Here is a 26,033-nt window from a genome sequence, read left to right as displayed (position 1 = left end):
GATATGAGGTAAAGAATCCATTCAAGCATAGGTTTGCTTAACTGTTAAAGTGGTAAGAACGCTGAATCTGCCAAAAGGCCAACCAGTGATTACTTAACTGCTGTAACACAGGTAAGGTCAATACTTTTCATTCAGAGCACACAGACTTCATTTGTCTGCTTTTTACAAGAGGTCAATTGAACATAGTATTCCTGTCATAACACTTTATTTTTAGAAAGCACTGGGAAACATAGCTATTCTAGGGTATGGGTGATTTCAGGGCTCATGAAAAAACCTAGAAGCAAATGAATGAAACTTACAGTGCTTCAGCTCTTCATTGGACCATTCCCCAGGTGTTTTCTCCAGTTTCTATAAAATGAATTAGGCCACTTAATTAGTGCTCCAGTTGCCTCTTAAGCCTTTAAAAGATCAGCAAAAATATAACTGATAATGTGCAAGATATGCACTGAATTAAAAAGGGAAAACTTAAAGAAAGTTGCTATACAAAACTAGATCCCCCTAGTTGGGGACCTTATCTCATTTATAATTGCATCTACCACAGGAATGGGCATAGTGCCTGGCAATCCAAACATATTTGATTGCATTACTTATTATTGAATTGAAAGGAACTGATAGAAACAATCAATTGTAAAAATATTTTACTGAGTAATTTACATCCTGACTATATCTAGTGCACAAATCATTGATTTCATGGAGTTCTTAATTTGAAAACTAAAGCCACCCAAGTTTTCCTAGTACAAGAATGGCCAACTAAACTGCCAATTGTACTGACTACCTCTTTACTGTCACAGTTCATATCACACTGTTACTAGAGACTTTGGGAAGCCCCACTTTAGAAGCCACATCACTGGCAAAATTTGAGTTCCCTTGGGGGCTCTTAGTCTAGTTATTAAAAAAATTAAGAACAGACTAAGTAAGAAGTTTAAGGAATTTAATTAGCATTTAAAAGAAAAACCACAGGTCAAGTAAACTATACACCTTAGCTGTTGCTTAGAGGAGAAAGATGAAGGGAAAGTTATGTCCTCTAAATTCACAATGGAGAACAGAAAGAGTGAAAAGGCCCAAAGTACAAGAGAAACCATACTTAGGCTATGCCCAGTATCCAAAGGAGGCAGGAAAGAGGGAAAAGGAAAAGTTCGGTGTTTCTGAGCATACTTAACCATCCCTCAAGGCAGCTCCACTGCAACTGCAGAGAGCATGGATTCTGTGAAGGAACAGTATGCTATCTCATTAAGTAGATAATTATTCCTCCCATATGTTTAGCACGGCATTAGATAATTCCACCTTCCTGGTGAGTGGTCCCTTGGCCAGGTGACTGACATGCTAAACCGAATTAGCTCTTCTGTGTTTTGGGTCACTTGCAGCTCTAGATCTCTACCTAGGCCCAATGTAGAGTCTATTTTCTTAACCAGAAGGAAATAGCTTTCCCTTAATTGCTCTTAACAGGGCCTTCATCAAGGCTATTGCAACAACAGGGCTTTTAAATACAAATCCCTTTAAAAAAGAAGCAGTCTGCACATCTTTTGGTCAATATCCGACTCATTTTAAATGATAAAACCCTAACCCCATGTCATTATGTGGTCTCTGACTGACATTGCTCAGGTAAATTTTCTAACTTTGAAGTAATTTTAGGATTTTGATCATACTAGCAAATTATTCTGATTTAGAAAATGCAAATAGGAGAGATGGCTCAATGAGTAAGAGAACTCACTGACTCCCCTTCCAGAGGTCCTGAGTTTGATTCTCAGCAACCACATTGTGGCTCACGACCATCTATAAGAGATCTGATGTCTGCTTCTGGCATGCAAACAGGCATGCTGACAGAGCACTCATATGCATATCTAGGTACAATAGAAAAACCACAAGACACGTGTGTTTTAAAGTGGGTCCAAATGTGTTATGAAGGAATACAGAATTGTGGGGGTTATTTTTACATGGCCTGAGCATGTCCCCTAAGCACTTGTGTTTTTGGAACATTAATACCCAATACGGTGAAGTGAGATGTAAAACCAAAGGCGAAACCTACTAAGATTTGGCTAACTTCTTAGACGTACACTTAGGATGTATTAAGATAGGTCTCTCAGGATTTTGATTCAGTTCTGAAAAGATCAAGTTACTATAAAAGAGGCCTTCCCTGCTCTTTGAGCCCTTGTCTGGCCATATGATCTCTCTTTCCCTTATGCTGCCACCATTGTAGTGCCAGCTGCCAGGAACATTCACCATAGCTAACATGAAGCTAGGTCTGGGTTCTTAGATGTATAGAACTATGAGCTCAATAAACCTCTTTGTCCAGAAGTTACTCAGCCTCTGGTATTTTGTTATATGAAGTGTAATTTGAGTAATGACATAAGAAGATTGTGCATGGCCTCCTAGCCTGGGCAGCGCAATAAAGCTAACTGTTGGCTCAGGTGTGGGGGAGCCAACCCTGAAGTTGTGAGCATAGGAGAGCTGTTCCCATTATTCATCTGTATTGTGGCATTCTGGGCAGGGAAAAGATGTCCTACCTAACCCACCCATCAATGCTTGAGGCAAGTGGGAGAACTGGCCCCTGAGGTGATAAGAGCAGAGGAGCTGTCCCTGCCTCCAAGCATCTGTAACTAACGCTCAGGAGAACAAACCCTGAACCTCACCTGGGCAACATAATAGAGGCAACCCTGTTTGCAGGGTATGGGTGAGCCAACCCGGAAGTAGTGAGTACAGAAGACTTATCCCCACCTCTCATCTTCCATGAGGCATCATAGATTGGGGAGAGATTCCCCCCCACACACACACACACTCATCAATACCTGAGGCAGGTGAGAGAAATGCTCCAGAAGTCAAAAGAGAGGCAGAACTGTCCCCGCCCCACACCAGCTGCAACACTTGGGAGCACAGGCCCAGCTCCATCACCTGAGCAACACAATAGAGTCAATCCAGATTGTGAGGTGTGATCAAACCAGCCCTGAAGTTGTGAGCAAGGGAGATAGGTCCCTATTAGTCACCTGACATGAGGCACCATGGGCAGAAGAGAGATGCCTTCTCTGTATCCCCTGCCCAATCATGCCCAAGACAGAAGGAGGAGTTGGCTGTCAGATCAAAAGAGCAGGAGGGCTGTCCATGCCCCTCACCAGCAGCAACACTCTGGGGTAGCACAGTAGAGCTGGCCCTGATGGCGTAGGTGTAGGAAAGCTGACTCTGAGGACATGAAAACAGGATAACTGGCCCCACCCCTCAGGAGAACTGGTCCCACCCCTCACTCAATGTTGCAAGAGGTGAATTAGCCGGGACAATGCTGGAGAGCTCACAATGGTGGTGAGAAGAGGGAAGAACTGATGGGCCAACCAACCCTGTAGCTGCAAAGGGACAAGGAAATGAAGGTGAGAGATCAAGATACATGATGTAAAAGAGACAGAATAAATAAAAATAAAGTAAAATAAAAACGAAAACTGTATACTATAATTTGATGTTGAGACTGTTAACTATGGACTTTCTTCATACTGAACTTGTAGGAACAATGAAATTTGAACAATCTGCAGCAGAGACAAAGTTAAGTTTACTATTTAGACTTTCTTATGAAGTTCTCTTTTTGTAAAATAATATATAGCACTTGGAAATTAATTCATAGAAGTCTTTAGATTGGAAAGAAAGTTTTCTCTACAGATTATACTTTTAAGTACAACCAATATGCCCCAGGCCTACCCTCCTATGGTAGCAAGTACAAATAATCTCTTTGATATTCTTCCAGAAATTCTATAAATACGTGTATGGGTGTATAATAGTTATATTTGATTCAAGTAAATGTAAATAACATCAAATTCACTGGTTACAGCTTGGTTTTCCAACTTGGTATTTATTGGATAACTTTTCTTTCTGAGATGGAGATAGATATAAATATATTCATTGTATTCATTGTTTATATTAGCCACACAGTAGTCCATAATCTAAGTGACCAAACTGGTATCCTATTCATGCGTATTTGATTCTTCTATATTCTGCTATTACAAATAATCGTCTTTGTACACATCTCTTCATGTGTATGTTAGAATTCTTACACAAAAGACAGCTTATGAGAATGCAAAATGAAAAACAACTTGTGAGAATGTAAAATGATGCAATCACTTTAAGAACAGTATGACACTTCCTCAAAAGGTTAATCATAGAGTTTCCAAATGATATAGCAATTCCAAGTACATACTGTAAAAGCAAAAACATATTTTCAGGTAAAACTTGCATGCAAATGTTCATGTCAACAATATTCATGAAAGCCAGAAAAGTGGGATCAACTGAAATGCCTATCAACTCATAATGGGTAAGCAAAATATGAGTTACAACTGGACACAGATTCATTCTGTATACTTTGAAGTATTCCTCAGCCATGAAGAGTAATGGCTCAGAAATATTCTACATGTTAGTATTGATGAGGCTTGAATACAGTGTAGTGGAAGCTCTTACATCATGTAATCTTATTTAAAATAAATATCCACAACAGATAAGTCTATACATATACAAAATTCATTTGGGGTTATTAGAACCTGGGGTAGATGACGGGGTCAGGTTTTAACTTTAGGATTTCAAAAATGACATAAGCAAAAACAAACCCTACTTGAATACTTTAAATGAGTGATTTTATGGAATGTGAATTATATCTAAATAAAACAGTTCTTTTTTTAAACTGGTAATATGAAGTCTTTCAAAGAAGCACCAGTGTAGAATATATGCTTTACAATGGAACAATTTTATATTAGGATAGTTCCTCCCCTATGCCCCAGAAAAAGTGCCTTTATCTAATTTCTCCCACCAGACAATTAAACTACTTCTGCTCATTTTCCAAAGGAAATGACTGTGTTTAAATTTGAAGAGAAAAAAATTAAATCAAAGATTAGCTTTCAGAAACAAGCTTGAATGTCTTTTTTTAATAGTTTCTGTGCTGCTGTTGTTGCTTTTTTTTCTAATTACAAAAGCAGCACATATTCACTGTATGAAATTTGGAAAATTTGGAAAAGACATAAAAGCCCAGAGAAAAGAAAGTAAAGATTATCTGGTACCCTGCCACCCAGGCTTATACACAGCTTTATGTGTAACTTTCTTATTTTAATATTATGATATCATGAATGCTTTATTTTATCAAAACCCCTGATTTTTAAAGGAAGAATAGGTTTCTAATATAGGCCTATAGCATCATTTATCTGACCACTTTCCAATTTGGAGATAATTAGGTGCTTCTAAATTTTCACCTCTACAATCATTGATGTAAACAAGTCTTTTGTGCATCCTCACTTATTCTCTTAAGATAAAGAGCTAAAAGTGAAAACACTGGGCTAAAATATATGTCCTTAAAGGGTTCTTCAAAAAAGTTATGACAGTTTATAATTCCAAGAAAAATAGGTTTTGTTTCTATTTTAACCTGGTCAAAACTGGCTATGATGGCTTGTTTTTAATTTTTTAAGCCTTGTTACTGTGTTGAACATTAATTAAGCACGAGTTCAATATTATTTTCAATGATTTCTGTTGGCCAGTTTTATTTAGTCCTTGGTTTTGTTATGTGTAAATGTCTGCTTATCTCTTTGGTTATTTTATTAATCTTTGAGAACTCTTTGTATACTAATGATATAATAATATCCAAATTTTTCTATTCATATGATCATGTTTGAAATGCCATCTCCATATATACAGCACGATTGTGCTTCTCTGGAGTCTTTATGTCTTCCTCTGGGCAAAAATTCTCCAAAATCTAAAGGTGGGGTCGAGGACAGAAATATTCCTTTCCTTTATTTCCTCCGCATACTAGAAGATATAAGGAACCCACGAATGATCTTAAAAATAAATGGACCATGTTATTAGAGAAATAATTCAATCTCCCCTGTGGATTCATTAATGGCTCCTATAAACACCTTTTCACCCATGTCTCTCTGGGAACCTAATGCTTGTTCTAAATCAATAGTCCTGGAAGTTAAGGAACGGCCCAATCCCTCTCTTTCCACCAACAACTCAAATGGAAGCTTTCCTCATTGTTCCAGGCTCTTTAGTGGTATTTACAGAGCAAACTCCTAAGCATCTAATCACCACATCTAATTATTTGGAAGAGAATATTTTCACTAAAATGTTAGTAAATTGCAAAGTTAACTGACATGTCATGCTCTGGACAGACTGGTAATGTGAAATAGACTGTTCCTGCAATGTGTCTCCCGAATCATAACTGTAAAAGGAAGACTTTCTTCTTCTTACTAAACAAAGTACTTAGGAGTTCTGTTGACTATGTCTGTGCTGAACCATGCATTAGCATGGGCTAAAGAGTGACTCAGGTCACTAACAACATGGTTTTGATTTGGGGCTACTTGAAGTCATTGGGTCCATATATTTATGTATGACTTACTATCACTTGAACTTTGTTCCCTCTTCATTCATGCATCAAAACTCCCTAACACTAACAATTCATATACTACCCCTCTACTCTATGTGATGTATTTGAAGATGGGTTTTCAAAGGTAATTAGATTCTGATGAGGTAGTGAAGTTGAAACTCTCATGGTTATATTTGTGAATTTATCAGAAAATGAGAGAGACAGACACTAGAACTGCCTCTTTGCACTTTGTGAAGGCATTGTGATGAAGAGGTCACATACAAGCCAAGGAGAGGTCTCTTTGCATGAGTCATACAAGGGAAAATTTTGGCTTGCTCTTTCCAGTTTCTACAACAGTGGTTCTCAATATGTGGGTCACAGCCCTAAGTGGTAGCATATCAGATATTTTTATTCAATTCACATCAGAAGTAAATTTATAGTTATAAAGTAGCAATGAAATTATTTTGTGGTTGGGGTCACAACAGCATGAGGAACTATATTAAAGGGTCATAGCATTAGGAAGGTTGAAAAACCACCATTCTAGAAATATGACAAAATAAATTTCATTTGTACAAGTCAACCTGTCTTTGTTATTTTATTGTGGTAACTTGAGCTTACAACACACAGCCAGCAATTAATGCTAGTGATTCATTAATTACAAGTTTATACTGAATGTCCACTGCTCAGTTCATATGCAAGCAGCCAAGGAGGAAGATTTATTTGTCAATGAATCAAAAGTACAAGTGAAGAATATCTGGTTCCTTTCATAGGGACAGCAGTGGATAATGCAAAGGAAAAGCAAAAGAACAATTTTACAGAGTGCTTGAGGTGTGTACATGAAGTGGATTTCAACACCACACACACACACACACACACACACACACACACACACACACACACACCACATAATAAACCTTTCCAAGGTTGGCAATGAAAAGGAATAGCTGCCGATACATTCACTATGTTACTCCTTTTGAGTAATAGTTCATTACTAGTAGCCAATGTTACTGCTGTTTTGTATTCTTTTTACCTAGGCAAGTGTCATCTTTACTCCCCTACTCAAAGACAGGAACAAATGCCTAGATTTCTTCCATATCTTCATTAATGGGATTTTAAAATAACTTCTATTGACCAGAAAAGTTCTAAGTATTTTCAGATATGTCCAATCTGTGCCCCGTGGATGGCATGTATCCCCAAGTAGCTATGAACATTTTCAGAGCACACCATCATACTATAGTATCAAAATGTTGGACACTTCCTAAGTTACATGTATACACTAGCTAATATTTCACAATCACCTACCAGGGTAGCTATATATGAATATCTTCAGTTTACAGACAAGGAACCCAAGGCATAGAGGAGAGGTAAAACTAAGATGTGGACTTAAATTTGAGAAACCCAGAACTTATTCCAATTTATACTTGGAAGGCATGTGTCCATTGTTAAAGAGCTGGCATTTAAACCAAAGACAATTGTTGCTCTTGCATTTCTGCTTTTCTGATAAGTTGTATGCGTTCTTGAAATGGTTACTCTTCTATATCAACTTGATGAGAGTTAGAAGCACCTAGGACACGTTGAGCCATACCTCTGTATATGATAATGAGGATATTTCTGGGAAGAATTATCTAAGACGAGAAGACTTGTTCTAACTGTAGTTAATACCATAATGTGGGTTTGGAACCCCAGAGAGTAATAAAGGAAAAAAGAAGCCATAAAAAGGAAACAAGAAGCATTCTAACAGGAATGGGCACACCTTTCCTTTGCTTTCTGGTCTGCTGTGGCATGAACTATTCTATTCTACCTGTCATGATGAAACAACACCTCTGAAAACATGAGCCAAAACGAGTTTTTTCCCTTAAGTTGTCTATACTAGGTATTGGGGCCACGGTGAGGAAATGTTAAGAAGTTCTTTTAGGAACCATCAGAATGTGTATGTGAGAAATTTCTCAAAAGACTTCAAATGATTAGGAAAATGAGTTTTGAAATCAGATGAACTTGGATTCATTTCTTACCTCTGCTATGCATAAGCTTTGTGGATTTCAGCAAATCGCTTAAGAGCCCAAGCTTCAGTTTCATCTCTAAAATCGGTTGGAAATAATGCTCCCTAATGATTATATGAATTTTGTAAAGGGCTAATTACACACACTCAACAAATAACACATACCTTGAAAGCTGGAGAGTAAGGCTTTATGGTCACTTTACTATTAAACTCCATTTTGACATAATCAGTACCAAGAAAAACCCTAAAGGCTGCAGCCCAGCAAGTGTACTACCAGTAAACAAGGAAAGCTTGCTCTTGGGAAAAGGAGCCAGGCAGCAATCATCCACAGAGACAGACTGCTGCAGACCATGCTGGCCAATAGCTCAGTCTATGTACTGATGGAACTGGACTGTTGAGGGAACAGGTTTGCTTGCTACTTGACAGTGTTCAGTCCTCACTGTTATACCTAAGGAGTCTCCTCTTTAAAACCGGAGAACAAAGCTGGCCTCATCTTCCATTTGTTTATCTTATTCACCAAAAGTTTGTTTACAATAATCCTTATGGAACTCAAAATGCAAGACTTAGTTTCCTCGTCTTCAGAGAAAAAAAATTAAGAAAATATATTTATATTCAGAGGCAAAATTTCTAATTAATTCATTACATCAAGGTTCAGTTTATTTTGAGGCATTAACTGAACTTCCCTGAATACAATTTTCAGTGAGATAAGTGGCAGTAGATGTTGCTACAAGGAACAAATAAAACGTTGCATATGAAAGTGCTTTGCACGCTGTAAAAGATGTACAAACTGAATGTGCTAGTATAGACAAACATATGCACAGGAAAACACTAAGACTCAAAATTGCAGCAGGAGAGGTTAAAAACACTAACCAATAATTGAATTATAAAACTGGGAATCTTTCACACATTGTTGTTGTTGTTATTTTGACTTTCAAGATTTTAGAAAGAACAAGGATAATTTGAAATAAATAAAGACGTCAATTGAGGCCTGTGGGAAATCTTTAGGAAAAGTTGGAGGGCAGTTTTTAGGTCTGTAGATGGCAGTAGTTCTTCAGAGTATTTCATTCCTCTGTAAATCACAGGTTTTCCATCTGCTTCACTTGAGTTGGGGGGGAGAATGAAGAACTACACAAATAATTTGCTGTCCAAGACCCCAAAGTAGAGCAAAGTGTGTGTAGTTATGTTTTAAGTCTAAAAACATGAACTTCAACCCCCACCCCACCCTACCCCCCCCAAACACACACCGCACCCACCCCTGAACAAATCTACCCTTGCCTTCCCTGGATCCCCAGCAGAGCCCAGGCAGCCAGGGCTGCATTGACATCATGTGGCCACTAGGGGGCATCTTAGTGACCCCCCCCCCCCAAAATCATGTAAACACGTGGACGCAGGGCTACTTTTCTCTTTTGCTTTTCTGAAATAGGCTAAAATTTTCAAAAGCGACCTCATGAAGAAGCGAAGGAAAAACAACCTTGAAAGAAGCAAAAATGAGTCGAAAGCAGAAACTCCAATGAGTGCTGACAGCATTAATAGTCTTTCTCTACTTTCATTAACTCTAATTATGTAACTTGGCAGTCACCTAAAATTTACATGAGCATGTTCTTCAGCCAAGAAATTCTACTTTCAAGTTTCTACCCAGAGCAATTCTTGCTCATGAGCAGAACGAGGCATTTGTAAGCATTCTCACTGTATTACTCTTTGTAATCTCAGAAGAAGGGAAGTTGGAGGCACAAAAATGGGCAGGGGAGAAAGAAAAAAAGGAGAACATTTATATCATCTGGTTTATTCAAACAATAGAATAGGATGCAAGTATGTAAAACGAGATCTGTTCATTACAACAACAAAAATTGCTATGACATATATTGTTTAATGTATAAAACAAGTTGTAAAACGATGCATAGAGTAGGATGATATATATATATGTACTATTTATATGTGTATATATATATATATATATATATAGTAAAACTCATAAAATTTTGAGAAGCTGAACATCAAACTGGTGGTGGAAGGTATATTAAAGAAAATCTTTGCTTTTCCTTTATTGTGTGATTTTAAATGAGAATTTATGTAATATATTTATGTTTTCACTTTCATTTTAACAATATATTTGTAAATTCCAGCCACAGACCAGAAACCAAGGTATTTTAGGACTGGCACTCTGACAGCTCAAGGCCATATTCAATGCAGCTCAATTTGGTACAGGTTCTCCCCTCTGGTACAAAGTACATCCTACCTTAGACTGTGGCCTTCCTAGGTTCTTCAGTAGTATGGATGATATTTCTATCTGTAGAATAATTTTATTTATTCAAATCTATCAGTGATTGCTTTTATCTGTCAGTGTACTACAATACTTTATTTTTCTATGTATAATGACAAGTTGCAGAGACCTAATGCTCTTATTTAATAGTAGAAAAACAAACATTTTTGTCATCACTTAAAGAATCGAGTACCAAATACCTTGTATAAATTAAAAGGATGAATACATTTACAGGTGTAAATGAAAACATGCTTAACTCAAGGTAAGTAACAACTCATGTTGGGCAGGAAGAAAAACAGCAGAATGGGCAGTGGGCCCAAAGGCTAGAATTTCCCTACCCAGATTGGTAAAACGGAAGTGCCAACTAGTTGAGAAAATCTTGCAAGCCTCAAGAAATCCTGGAATAGTGAGCTCTGACTTTAACACGCTGCACAGATCACACGCTGCTGGCTCACACAGTTCCTCCAAGCTGTGGGTTTCTTTTCCATAGCTGTTTTTCTCAGCCACCAAGTCACCAAGTCATACTGATGAAGGGTTTAAACCAAGATAGACATGGACATGGTATTAGACATATACAAGTGAAACAGTTAACCTAAATTCAAGGCCAGAAAATCAGCAACAAGTTTTACAGTCTATAACTGATATAAGATGCAAACTTTGAGGATAAATTTCTATTCAAATACCTATTTAAATTTCATGACACTAGCATGAAGTACATAAATTTGCTAGAGCAAATTGATACTACAGAATTGGGTCAATGCAATAGATGTCTGGCACCCACTCAGTCCATCTAGAAGCACTTGCAGTGGATGATTCAGGGGTCCATCTCATTAAAATCCTGTTCGCTGAGCCATATCTTCTGAAAGGTGGATATCAAGGCCAAGAGGGAACAACCCACTAAGTACCTTTGCTCAGGGCAATTATGATCATGAACTTCACTATGATGTGTGCCAAAACTGTGATCTCTGCTGGCATGCTGTCATACCCTGAGTACATAGTAGTGCCATCAGCCAGGACAGAGTTGGTTTATAGGTCTTTGTTGATGTACACATCATACCTTATCATCAAAGTGAATATGATCTATGGATACATCAAAACTCCAAAGCAGATTCTGGACACAGAGACTGCTTGCTCTTTGACACTGGTAGTCACCTAACTATCAAGCAGCTTGCAGTTCTTCACCAGGTTCGACAGGGAGAAAACCATGGCCATTCCTTACTCCAAGTCTCTGGCAACATGGAACTTCTTTTCCTTGTTGACAGCACAATTCTCTACACAGCAGTGTTGATGAAGGCATACTTTGCTCTGTCAGGACCTTCATGAAGTAGTCTGTTACCTCCCAGACAGCCAAGTCCAGACACAAGATGGAGTAAATAAGGAAGGGTACAATCCTGGTAAATCAGAACTCCATTGGTGACGTTTATTGCCAAAGTCCATGACTGTGCTAGTGGTACACACAGAGGCATATGAAAACAGCATGGCCTGGATATTCAGAGTGCTGGAGGTCTCAAATATAATCTGCATCACCTTTCTCTTAGCCTTTTGTTTCTGGTGTGATGCAAGGTTACTCATTCAGCACCAGATGTTCCTTGGAGGTCATGTGTGTCTCATCGAGGAAGACAAATAGCCTGATCTTCTCCATGTCATCCAAAGAGGTGACTGTGCTGTATGGGGATACTTCAGAAACAGATACCTCACCTGCCCTGAGGTTCAGTGCTCATGTAGGAGTCCTTCTGACCCATGATATCATATGTCAGAAGTTACCAACTAAGGAGAGGAACTTGGCAACTTTGCACATGCAAGAGTCATTGTCAATGACAGGCACCCCAGTTTCTTCTTCCGTTTTGACCCACAGTTTTTTAGCTTTGCTCACATTTTAACACAGAAATTCCACTCAAATCTTTATCTGAAACTGAGTTTGACAGTATCTTGCCCAAAGCCTTTGGTATTGGTGACACTTTGTCACTCAGCCAGCATTAAGAATCTGCATATTTTGGCTGAAGTTAGAGATACAGTGGAATTTTGTCCTTCTGCCCTCTAAAGCCTCCTCAAGTTAATACTGGAAAAGAAACTATGTTGTCATGTACTTTGCACACGTTCTAACATGCAAGCACTTACCCACCACGTTTGTTGCTTCAGAACCCTCTTACTTGATAAAGTACAACTTGTTGGGCTTTGACCTATATCTCAATCCCCAATTACAGGAGAGGGAGACATTTTGAGATCCCATGTAACAATAAGTAGGAGGCTTTCACTCCTAGTCAACTCTTGATCCAAACACCCTATTTGCCAATACAACCAATACAATCTGCCAACCTAATGAATATACCATTATCTAGGTAATCTAGTAACCTTTGAGCACAACCTCCATTGAACTATAATTATCAGCCAATACAAAGATTTCTCCTAATTTTTCACCTCTGGTCAGTGAAGGCCCTGCCTTTTCTTTGGCTTGCAAATTTCTTTTCATTAAAACCACCAACATTTCATGTCACCTACATAGTTCAGTCCTATTTATTTGTCCATTGGAGCTCAAAGTGATTCCTGACCTCTCAAATTTCATCCACATCAGACAACTTTTACATTTTTCTGTAAATGTGTGCTTCCTGTTTGTGATTCAGTCACAAGAATGAGAACTGTAGAGGGCAGAGACTTTGGTTTTACCTAATCTGTATCCATGCATTAGCTCAGCACCATTCATATTGTCAGTACTTCATTGAAAAATTGCTGATAAATGGCAGGAATGAATTACCATTATGAATCACTTTGTTCAAGACCTTGAAATCTAGAAATGAGTCTGTAGCCCAGACAGTCCTAAAGCTAAACCAAGAAATTTAGGACTTGGCTCAGATTAAAGAAGGCTTCAAAATAGAGACCTCTTTCCAGTCTTACCTCAACAAGAGAATAGTTTTCCCCTTCAGTAGGCAGTGCTTTTACTGCTCTTTAGTAATGACTGAGTAGGCTCTGTGCTAGTTTGTTCTCTTTGTCACCTTGAATATTCTGGGAATCACAATTCCCAACAATCCTCTTCTCTGTATGGAAATTACTTAGAATTGACCAAAAGTGAGGTGTCAGAAAAATGTATCAAAAGTAAAACAGCTGATCACACCCATTCATCTCACACACACCCACACACACATATTCTGTGATCTTTGGTTAGAGTGTGAGGAGACAGTACTAATGTATGGACAGTCTCCATGTTGTATTCACTTTCCCCTGTTCCTCTTCTGTCTCTTCTTCTCTATTATTGGACTTGCTGACCAAGAAAAACATGGTGACCACCAGATGCCTGACTGAAATTTCACAGAATCAGTGGAGCCATGCAAAACCAACCATTTTCCATTGTTTACTACATCATAAATGTTTAACAGTCCAGTTTCAGTAGCCTGGTATTAGTACCTTCCAGATTTCCCTGTAAGCTCTGGGTTTTCCAACAGGTCACAGTGGATTGATGGTCTTTCTGGCGATTTTCACACTGCTGTCTTTTACACCATTGTAACTCTCTCATTTACCAATTGCAATTGTAAGAGGTGTAATTCATATATATACTTGTACTGCAAAACTATCTGCCCTGATGACACAAGAGCCTGCACAAACTCCTGCATTGATGTATTGTGTCTTTAAAGTCACACCTATAATGCCAAGATGTGCTGTCTAAGTTTCAGTTGTCAACTTGACACAACCTAGAATCACCTGAGAAGAAAGCTTCAATAAAGAATTATCTAGATGAGGTTTCCCTGTGGAGATTACTGGAGAGTATTGACTTGATTATGAGGTGAAGTAGGAATCTCTTAAATGAAAGTGGCATCATTTTATGGGCTGGGCCCTAAAGTAGACAAGAGTGAAGAAAGCTAACTAAGTGTAAGCAGCAAGGAATCAAAGATGAGCTTATGCTTTCTCTGCTTTTGACTACAGGTGTGATGCTTTAGGTTTCTGCCTTTACTGCTTTGCCACAATGGGTTGTAACTTGAAATTGTAAACTAAATATCTCCCTTTCTCCTCAAAGCTGCTTTTGTACATGGCATTCATCATAGCAACAGGAATGAAATTAGAACCCAAGGTATCAAAATAATCTCAACTTGCCTTTGATTTTTTTTTGGTACTGCTTTCTCCCTTACCTACAGTTTCTCATTTCCCAAATAAAAGCTCCCAAACCATCACCTTATATTTATTTCAAACTTTTAAAATTTCCCAAACAGCAAAATAATACAATTTCATTGATGCCAACCACAGAGATGTATTTGAAGAAAAATGAAAGCTTTTTATTCATCAGTGCTTTCCATTTTCTACCAGCACCTCAGAGGCAACTTCAAAGCCAAGAGCATTGTGGATCATTCCAGAAATATTCCTATGAATGTGCAAACACATACATAAAACATACATAGTGTTTGAGGCATTTCTTAAATTAAAATGAGGTCATAGCCTATGTTTTATGCTACTTAGATAATTCACCTAAACTGTGACATGGAAATATATTTTATTTTCAGTGGTACAGTAGTATTTCACCGCCAAAAGATAATAGTCTATATAATCTTTCTACTACAGATGGACCATTAGGTTATTTATAATCTTCTAAAACTATAAACATCCTTGTACAGATGTGCAAGCATTTTGTAAGTCAAATTACTGTATCCAAGTACATTTGCATTTTAGAATTACATATAATGGTTCCAAATTATCCAATAGAATGGTTATATGTATTTAAATTCCCACCAATAATGTGTAGTAAGTTTCCCACACTCTAGGCAACATTGCATGTTATCAGCAATTTTTATCAACTCATTGGGCATTTGATTTCTGTTTCATTTTGCAATCTCCTGGTTACTATTGAGAAACAACATCATTTCATATGTTCATTGACCATTAGTATATCTTTAATGGATTATATTTTCATAGGTTTACTCATTTATCTAATAAATAGTTTGTCACTTTTTTATAGAAAAACTTAGTATATTATGGGTATATTTCTCATTCAATACAGTGACCAAAGCCTTAGCTATAGCAAATAGATAAGAGAAAGACACAAAAAGGATACAAATATTAAAGAAAGAAGTCAAACTAGCCATATCTGTAGTAGCATGATTCTTTACTTAAAAGACCCTACTAAGTTCACTGGAAAAGTATTTGACCTAATAAATATAGTGAAGTTGGAGGGGTACAACAATCAATATAAAAAATCAGTGACCTTAATTTATACTATAAGTCTATTCTCTGAGGAAGAAATTATGAAAAATATTCCATTTGAAATGACTCTCACCAAAACTAAGTATGTATAAATATATCTAACCAAAGAAGTGGAAGGCCTCTACAAGAAAAGTTTCAAGACATTGAAAAGGGAACTCACACAATATACTAGACAATGGAAAAGTATTTCATGTTCCTAGATAGGCAGGAATAATACTGTGAAAATTCTGTAATATAAAAATTACTGTGCAGATTTAATGCAATACCTATTAAAAATAGCCAAGACATATTTCACAGGTTTAGAAAAAGCATTAAAAGAAGCCATATGGAACCAGAAAAGATCATGAACAGACAAAGTAAGAACATTTGCTGGAGGTATCATAAGACCCAACATCAAATTATACTACAGAGTAACAGTGATAAAGAAAGCCTGGTACTTCCATTAAAAAACGTGCAGGTAGATCAATGAAATAGAATAAAGGACATGGAAATAAAACAGAAAAAAATCTATTCTCACTTAACTTTGACAAAAGAAGTGTACTTTGGAAAATTATAGCCAACTTAATAAATGATGCTGGCAAAACTAGATTTCTAACTGCAGAAGAATGAAATTTTATTTGCATCTTTCATATTATACAAAAATCAATTAAAAATTTATCAAAGACCTTAATTTAAAGCCTGAAACTCTGAAAAATTTAAAAGAAAATTGAAGAGATACCCTTTTAAGATACTGGGGTAGGCAAGAACTTTTTAAATAGAGTACCAACCACACAGGATCTAACCCCAAATATCAACAAATGAGACTACATGGAAATAAACAGTTTCTCTACATCAAAGGAAAGAGTCAGCAGTTAACAGTCAACATAATTAGAGAAAAGCTTACCAGCTACACTTCAGACCAAGGATTGATATCCAGAATTTACAGTCACAGAAATTAAGTACCAAGGGAGCAAAACTGCCAATCAACAAGTGAATGAACAAACTGAAAAATGATTCTGTTTTTGTTTTACAAAAAGGAAATATACAAAGCCAAAAATCACTTTTAAAAGTTTCCAATGTACTAGATCCTCATAGAAATGCAAATTAAAAGTACTTAGCGATATCACCTCACTCCAGTCAGAATGGTTATCATCAACAAATCTGAGAAATACCTGGGAGGTTGAAGAGAGCAAGGAACCTTATTGAATACTGGTGGGGATATAATTTAATACATTATAGAAACCAGTTTGGAAATTTCTCTATACCCCAGTGTTTATTGCTGCTTAATTTTCTATAGTAAAGAATTGTAATCAGCTTAGTTATCCATCAACAGATGAATAGGTGATTTTCTTTTACTTTCTTTTTCTTTATTTTTCTTTCTTTCTTTCTTTCTTTATTTATTTTTATTATTATTATTATTATTTTTTTTGGTTTTCAAGACAGGGTTTCTCTGTTTAGCTTTGGAGCCTATCCTGACACTCAGTCTGTAGGCCAGGCTGGCCTTGAACTCACAAAGATCCGCCTGCCTCTGCCTCCTGAGTGCTGGGATTAAAGGCGTGTGCCACCATCCCCCATCCACACCCCAGCTAGATAATGAAGATTTGGCTTATGTAAAGTAGAATAATACTTAGCTCTAAAGAAAAATGAAGTTAAAAATTTGTGGGAAGATGGATGAGTTTCTCAGAAAGACATATAATCGCCACAAGCATAATCTAGCTAATACTATGTACACATGTACACATGTAAGTACATTATAACATGAAGAAAAGAGACCTGGAAGGGCTGAGTATAAAGGAATGAGGGAGAACTGAATATGAGTAATGGACTTAAATCATAAAGGAAGATATAAAGCTAATCACTTTTCTAGTTCTAATTCTGTAATACTTTTTTTTTGGTTTTGGTGGAGGATAAGTGCTTAAAATATATTTGATAGCAGAAGTGTAAAATTTAATGTAAAGCCTCGCAGCTTCCATTCTGAATGCCTGTTCAAACTGAACTTCTTTGAGTTGTGTAGAGAGTTTCAGTGTGGTTAATTTTGTTGTATGATATTTTTAATTATTTGTAAGTTTTTAAAAGTAAAGCGTATTAAAACATCTATTTGCTATCTTTTTACATATAATGTAAATACTGCTTCCAATTATTTCTTTTCACATTGTAATGGGTCACATACACAAGTATTTACAAGGACCAGAATGTTATAATTTTGTGATTCTAATAGGGTGTAAGACAACAAAGAAAATTACAATAATGTCCACCCGGTGGTTTAAACATTAATGTTAAAAGCTCTCTGCTTGGTAAGATATTTTGGATGTAGAGTCGTCCATCAGTTTGAAACCTAGATTTTAGTAAGCTTTTGTTATTATTATTCAGTTGTCTTTTGTTGTTGCTATTCTTTCACATATTTTGTATTGTATAATTTGCCAGTGTTGCCTGGTGGTGGTGGCACATGCCTTTGATCTCAGTGAAGGCAAGGATGTAATTATTTCACTAGACCCAAGATAAATGACACATTAAAATACAAAGAAGCATGGCAGCATTTCTCTGCCCTTCCTCCTAGATCGGCTGACCCACCAGAAAGGAAGCGCCAAGGAAAACCATGCCTTAAGTTTCCCTCTATCCTTCTCCTTCCACCTGAGGCCATGCCCAAGGGGGTATGGCCACTGTTACAAGTTCACAGACAAGAAGCCTACATCCCAACTCTGGGGAGGCAGAGGCAGGAATATCTCTGTGAGTTTGAATTCAGCTTGATCTACAAAGTGAGTTCCAGGACATGCTCCAAAGCTACAGAGAAACCCTGTCTTGACTAAAACAAAACAAAACAGAAGAGAATTTGCCAGAGTTTGTGTTTTAGTTTCTAGAATTTCTTTAGTACCTTGCTCATGATGGAATTGTGTGTGTATGTACACATATTTATAAGTGTGTGCGATATATACATATATACATAAACACATACACATATATGCACAAACATTCATGCATGCACATATATATGGGTTAAGCCTTAATTTTATTCTAGAAGCCACTGGTTACCCTCTTATAACCTCCATTCCACTTTTGCATTAGTGAGCATATTCTTCCAGGCATACAGAGTCTACAGTTAAGTAGATTTTTCTCTACAACAGCTTACATAGCATCTTCTAGTACTATTAGCACTATAGCACTTCTGGAATATACCCAAATGATTCTATACCATACGGTAGAGATACCTACATGTCCCCTCCTGCCACTGAATCCCCCAGAGAGACCTGCTGCCATTTCTATCTCAGACCAGCACCCACAGGGAGAAGTGAGTACCAGGCCTTTTCCAGCCCACCTTTCCCTGTTTGAGTCCCCTGAAGCACAACCCCCAATCCCTTCTCACCACTGAATCTCTTTTCTTGGGCTCTTTTCCTTCAGTTTGTCTTGTCTAATTCAGATGTTATAGTTTTTGTTTCATCTTATTTTATTTTCTGTATTTTTTAAAAATGAATGAAAACCTAGCTACTAGGAAAGATGTTAATGACTGAACTGTTGTCCCTTGTACCTGATAGGATAGGGGAAAAAATAAGTTTTGTTTTGTTTCATTTTGTTTTTTTCTAATAGAGTGACACTGGATATATTAACCACTCCTGGGGGCAGGCTTCATGTTCAGTAGTTGGCCAACATACAATGAATGCTGCAGGCATTTTTGTTTGTTTGCCTGCCTTTATTTGGTTATAATTTGCTATTTTCATTTTTGCTTTCTTGTGTGGTCTTGTTTTATGGTGTTGTAGAGTTTGTTGTTGCATTCAATTTTGTTGTATTTGTGTAGAATAACTTTAAGTTGGGAGAGTTGAGAAGGGGAGAGCATCTTGAATACCTTGAGGAATGGAAGAATAAAATCAATATATGTATTTATATTTAAAAATTGTTTAAATAATTCAAATTATAATAAACTAGATGTAATAACACACATTTCTTGTCTTTGTTTGTCTTTGTACTTTTGGAGTCATAGCAGATAAATCATTACCCAGATAAATATATGTTTTTCTAGTGATTTTACAATTTTATATCTTATGTTTTAAATTGTATTCTATCTGAGTTGATTTTTGTATGTAGTATGAAATAAGGATCCAATTGCATTTCTGTTTGCAAATACCCAGTTTACTCAATAATATTTATTAAATGGATTATTTTCCCTGTGTGTGTTTGTAGCATTTATAAATTCATTGTTATTTATAGCATAATAGAAGTCAATTATAAAAATATACACAGTTTTATTAACCATTCAATAGTTAGTGGATATCTAGGCTGGTTCCATTTCCTAGATATTGTGAAAAGGGAAGAAATAAACATGAAAATATGTTCAACTATGTTCATAACAGCATTATTTGTAATACCCAGAACCTGGAATCAACCTAGATGCCCCTCAACAGAAGAATGGATAAAGAAAATGTGATACATTTACACAATGGAGCACTACTCAGCAGGGAAAAAAATCAATAGAATCTTGAAATGTATAGACAAATGGATGGAACTAGAAGAAACCATCCTGAGTGAGGTAACCCAATCATAAAAAGACAAACATGGCATGTACTCACTCATATATGGATATTAGACATAGAGCAAAGAATCACCAGCCTATGATCCATACCTCCAAAAAAGCTAAGAAACAAGGAGGACCCTAAGAGAAACAGACATGGTCCCTGGAGAAGGGGAAAGGGACCAAATCTCCTGAACAAATTGAGAGCATGGGGGAGTGTGGAGTGAGGTAGGAGGATGAGGAGGGGAGAGGAGAACTTAAGGGATCAGGAAGACTGAGTTGGGGGATGAATAGAGGAGAGAAAGAAAAGAGATGATACCTTCGTAGAGGGTACCATTGTAGGTTTAAAGAGAAATCTGGCACTAGGGAAATGCCCAGAGATCCACAAGGATGACCTCAACTAACAATATAAGCAACAGTGGAGAGGCTACCTTTAATGCCCTTCCATGATGATGACATTGACTACATTATATGCCTAGAGCTTTCATTCAGTAGCTGATGGAAGCAGAAGCAGAGATCCACAGCTAAGCACTAAGACAAACTCCTGGAATCCAGTTGTAGAGAGGGAGGAGTGATGAGCAAAGGGGTCAATACTTGCTTACTTGAGCAAGTGGGAGCTCACAGACCCCAGCCAGACCACTAGGAAACCAGCATAGGATTGAACCAAGCCCCCTGAATGTGAGTGACAGGCAGCCTGTGCAGTCTATGGGGACTCTTGTGGTGGAACCAGTGCACAAATGGACTTTGGGATCCCATTACCCCATACAGGGATACTATCTCAGCCTAAGTTCACAGCGGGTGGGGGACTAGGTCGTGGCCCAAATGATGTGACAGATTTTGATGATCCCCCATGGAAGACCTCACCCTCCCTGGGGAGAGGATGGGGAGTGGGATGGGGGATCGATGAGGATGGGTGGGATGGTGGGAGGGAGAGGGAACTAGGACTGATATGTAAAATAAGATTGTTTCTAATTTAAATTAAAAAAAGAAAAAAGAGGGAATTCATAGCTATTGTTGTAGTTACATGTTTTGTCAATTTGACACTAGCCAGAATCATTTGGGAAGAGGGAACTTCATTTGAGAAAATCTCTGTAACTGATTGGCCTATAGCACTTGCTTAAGTGTGTAGAGTATTTTCTTGAGTCATAATTTATGACATCTTTGTTAGGTAATCTTGAATTATATAAGAAAGCAAACTGAGCAAGCCATAAGACATTAGCCAGTAAGCAATATTCCCCATGGTCTCCACTTCAGTTCCTGACTCCAGGTTCCTGCCTTGAGTTCTTTCCCTGATTTCAGTGGGTGATGGACAACAATGGTGATAAAGCCTTTCCTCCCCACTTTGCTTTTGGTTATGGTGTTTATCACAGTAGCAGAGAAGCACACTAGGTCACCTACCCCTGTAGAACTCACCATAATCCCGTGGATAAGAAGATCACAGGCCACATGGGGGACCCACAGCTGATATTGTGCCAAATGGACATGTAATTAAATTGTACCCTAAACAGTTAGGCTTTTATTCATAGACCAGTGCCGCTCTCAACCTAGATTTTCTCTCCACTGGGGACAAATTGTCAAAGAGGAGGCTGAGTATAAGTAACTACTGAGTGTCTGACCTCAAATGAGGCATCTATGTTGTCATGTTTTCTGAGGCATGGGGAACATTGCAGAAAAGAGGACAAAAGGACTATAGGAGCAGAAGGCTAGAAAGTAGTGCTGTGGGGAAGTGCTACCTTGATTTTCATGATAACTGCAACAATGCACACAGGGCAATTTCAACTGCTTCCATGGGCCTGGAAAAGATAAGTAAGGGAAAAGAGAGAGGGGAAGGAAGGTGGAGGACTAGTTGGGAAAGAAGCAGGTTGGTAGAAGCGAGAAGAGGAAGAAAGAGGCTGGTAAGGGATGAATGCAATCATAGTGTGTTTTTCACAGGTATGTTACTATCAAAAATTAAATAATCCTAAGGAAAATAGCCATATCATCCAGTAATCTCACCCCTGGCTTTATATTCAAAGGAATTTAAATTAGTATTAGAGATAGCTGGTTTATTGTGCTGATTTTAATGCTATTCTCAATGGCCAAGATATGGAATCCACCTGAATATTTATCAGTGAATAAATGATGAGGTAAATGCAAAACAAAATACATTTTTAAACATAAAAATGAATGAAATCCTGTCATTTGTGACATCGATAAACTTGAAGGACGTTATGCAATGTGAAATAAGTCAGGCACAAAATAAAAATTACTGAATGTTTTCAGTTATATTTGGTATCTTTCGTGGATGTGTTTATGCATGTGCACACAAACATTTGTCATGTGTAGGGCATACTTGCTTTATGCGCACATGTCTGTTGACATTAGGTGTCTTCCTCGGTTTTTTTCTACCTGATTTTTTGACACAAGCTCTCCCACCGAACCTGGAGCTCACTTATTAGTCTGAACTGGCAAGCCAGAAAGACCCAGGGGTCCTCCTGTGTCTGCTTTCCCAGTGCTAAGATTATAAGTGTGAAATGTTATATGGTTATACATGGTAATGTTATATGTGGTACTAGGTCTTAGAACACATCTTCAAAGAGTCACACTCACAGAGCTAGAGAATAAAATGAGGTTCCCAGGATCTATGCAAGTAACAACTATTTTTCAGCTTCCTTGGGTTCTAGCAACATTGATGTAGTGCTTTGGGGCCTCTTAGTAATAACAACTATCCACTATTTGCTACACTTAAGATGCTTCGTCATCCTTTGGATTCTTTAACCCTATCTCTAACAGTTTCATTTAAATTGTCCTTAGTTGAACTACATGACATTGTGTTACTTCTTTTCTTCTTGGAACTTGACATGATCATATCAAAGGATAGAAAAAGTACCTAATCACTTTAATGACAAAATAGAACTGTGCTGCCTCGATGGACCCCTAGAGGGTCGCAGCTATTATCAAAGATGGGACAGGGAAGGAGGGAAGGAGGAGATAAGAAATATTCTAGAGTTCCTTCCTGAATTCCAGTCTCTTCTAACTCAAAGAGAAAAGATGTTGAAGTTATTCATCAAGAGAATGACAGTCTTCAGGAATTAGCTAAAGAGCAAACTAAGAGCAGCATAGAGGATGTTCAAGAGAGGCTGCCAGTCTGTGTTTCCAGTCTCAGAAAGGAAGAATATATTTTGGTTCACAGTTTCAGATGTTCCATTCTTTCATCCTCAGCTCTATTGATCTTGGGCCTGTGATAGAGTGAAATATCATGGGCCAGAGACAGTTTACCCTGTTGTAGAAATAAGAAGACAGACAGAAGACAATCTTGGATGAGCCACCACTCCCAAGAACTTGTCTCCAGTAACCTATTTCCCTCATATCCTTAAGTTCCCATCACCTCACGAAATGCCACTATCAACTGGAGACCTGGGTTTCAATACATAAGCCATTGGAAGATATTTCCTATTGAGAGCAACACACACACACACACACACACACACATACACACACACACCTTAAGTATACATGAACACTGAAAATAAATTATTCAATGGTGTTCCTCTAAAGAAACTATTTAGAACTTTTGACATATCCAGGGGGTGAAGTAAAAATAAGGTAAAAAGCATGTATCAGATAATCCTCAAAGGGAGTCACATTATGGGTCTCATTCCAAGAACATATTCTAAGAAAATGTAGTGAAATGCCAACAAATATTCATGCACTAAAATTTACATGATAGAAACTGCTGTCCGTCTCACAAAAATCTCTTCTCCTTCTTCCATAGCTATTGAGGTACCAAGCCCATCGATGATCAACTATGCTACATTTTTAAGTTTCACTCACTGTCTATGACTATGTGATTAAGAAACACAGGTCACAGTATATGCCACTCCTATCCCAGAGTGACTTATAAGTCAGCATGTACCAATTCCCTATCTTTTATTTTCCTGTAAATCTGAGTGTAGATGTTCTATGGCTATAATTTTCAACAATATTTGTAGAAAAAACACATCTGCATTCTTATATGACATTATTAAGTAAAACTGTGACCTAACTTGAGAGAAAAAAATTCTCTCTCTTTTTACATTTAGGAAGCCTATTTTCTTTTACAGAAATTGGCATTGTCCCAACTAATGCAATGCACTGCAGAGTCATCAGTATTAGGAAACTATCAAAACAATCCTGGCATTAAGGAACTTCCAAAAATGGAAAGTGCTGTAGTCCTCATAAAGGATGCTTATAATAATTCCCAGGATTTGTTATATAAGGTAAAACGAGAAAGCAGGACACACACACACACACACACACACACACAGTGTATTCTTTATGGTGCAAACGAAGACTCATTGATAGTTAAAAAGACTTAGTGGCTGTCCTCGGGTGAATAAATCATGGGTGAGCTTTTCTCAGCCGATTCTTTTCTATGATTTCCAAATTTTCTACAAAAATTACAACTATAATAATTGTATTCATGATTATAGTAATGAAATCATCATAAGTAATCATATGAAAACTCAAAAAGGAATATAAAGTTTATATAAAGATACTGACCATGGTTAAGCTACAATGCTACTAGATAAAGCACAGAATGCAACTGTGTAAAAACTATTCCTGCCTTTGGATGCAGATCAGAAAAAGACATAGCAAAGGGAACATAGTTGCTGAGTTGGAGGTGTCAGGATATTCTCTTGTTGGGAAGATTTCCTTCCCTGTAATCCAATAAAACTATGGCAATTTAACCTAGTAATGTGCAAATGTTTATACTTGTCAGTGTTTATTTAACTAACCACTGAGACTTTATTCTCAGGTGTGTGTAAAACCTTTTAAGATCAAGTAACTCCAATGCTTTCATCTAGAATGTTTTGTTTTTGAGTTTTTTCCTCAACTTAATTTATCCTGGACCAATCACTTCTTCAGACTGCAGACAGGGTAATCTGAAGGACAGAAATAAGCATTGCTAGGGACAATGTTATTTAACCTAACATCATGCTGGCTATTTGCCTTCATCTCCTTTCTTTGCTGGTACTACGATTCAGCTAACAGTTTAGGGCTGTTTACAAGCTAATAAAAGTGATGATGCAGGCATGCCATGTATCCTCTGGGAGCTGGTGATGGGCTTTTGGCAATGGCACATCCTCCTGCATAGCTGGCTGCTTAAAGCCTATTAGTGGGATGCCACATAGACTGAGAGTATTTTACTTGGAAAAGAATACATAAGCCTTACTGCTTTCAGCATATGTTCCTCCAAGCACTCCACACAGTGCTAAAATGCTGCAAACACACCCTGATTTCCCCTGCACCCATTTGAACTCTGTGAGCAGCCATCTGCTTCTTCTCTTCTCCCAGTTGTTGATCCATCCCTGCTCAGTTGAAATGAAAATTGACAAATCCTTTCTGGTCAAACAAGCTGAAAGGTAATGATAGAGGTGTTTGTGGTGTCTACCTAAGCAAGAAAGAGGAAATTCAGGCATCCTTTTAGCTAGCTTGCATCTTGTTCATGTGACTGCTCTTGTGTTGCCACTGATTAGCTACAACAGATCACCCATGGAAAACTTAGGAGGAACTCTGTTGTATGACACCTCATAAGATCAAGCATGCACTAGAACCTAAAAATGGAAATTTCATTTTCTTTGCTGCAATTCCTTTTTTAAAATCATTTTAAGTAGAACGTGGTTGTGTATACAGTATTCTATCAATATGTCCTTTATGCACAAGAGAAGTTACATAGAATAGATTGTTTTGTAAAAATATTTAGATTATTGACTGTACCCCCAGTAATTCGAGGAAAAAGGTATCAAATTAGGCTAATCTAAAACTTGTA

This window comes from Phodopus roborovskii, unplaced genomic scaffold, assembly GCF_943737965.1.
Source record: "Phodopus roborovskii unplaced genomic scaffold, PHOROB, whole genome shotgun sequence".
NCBI classification, from domain to species: domain Eukaryota; kingdom Metazoa; phylum Chordata; class Mammalia; order Rodentia; family Cricetidae; genus Phodopus; species Phodopus roborovskii.
Note: the sequence above shows the minus strand (reverse complement) of the source record.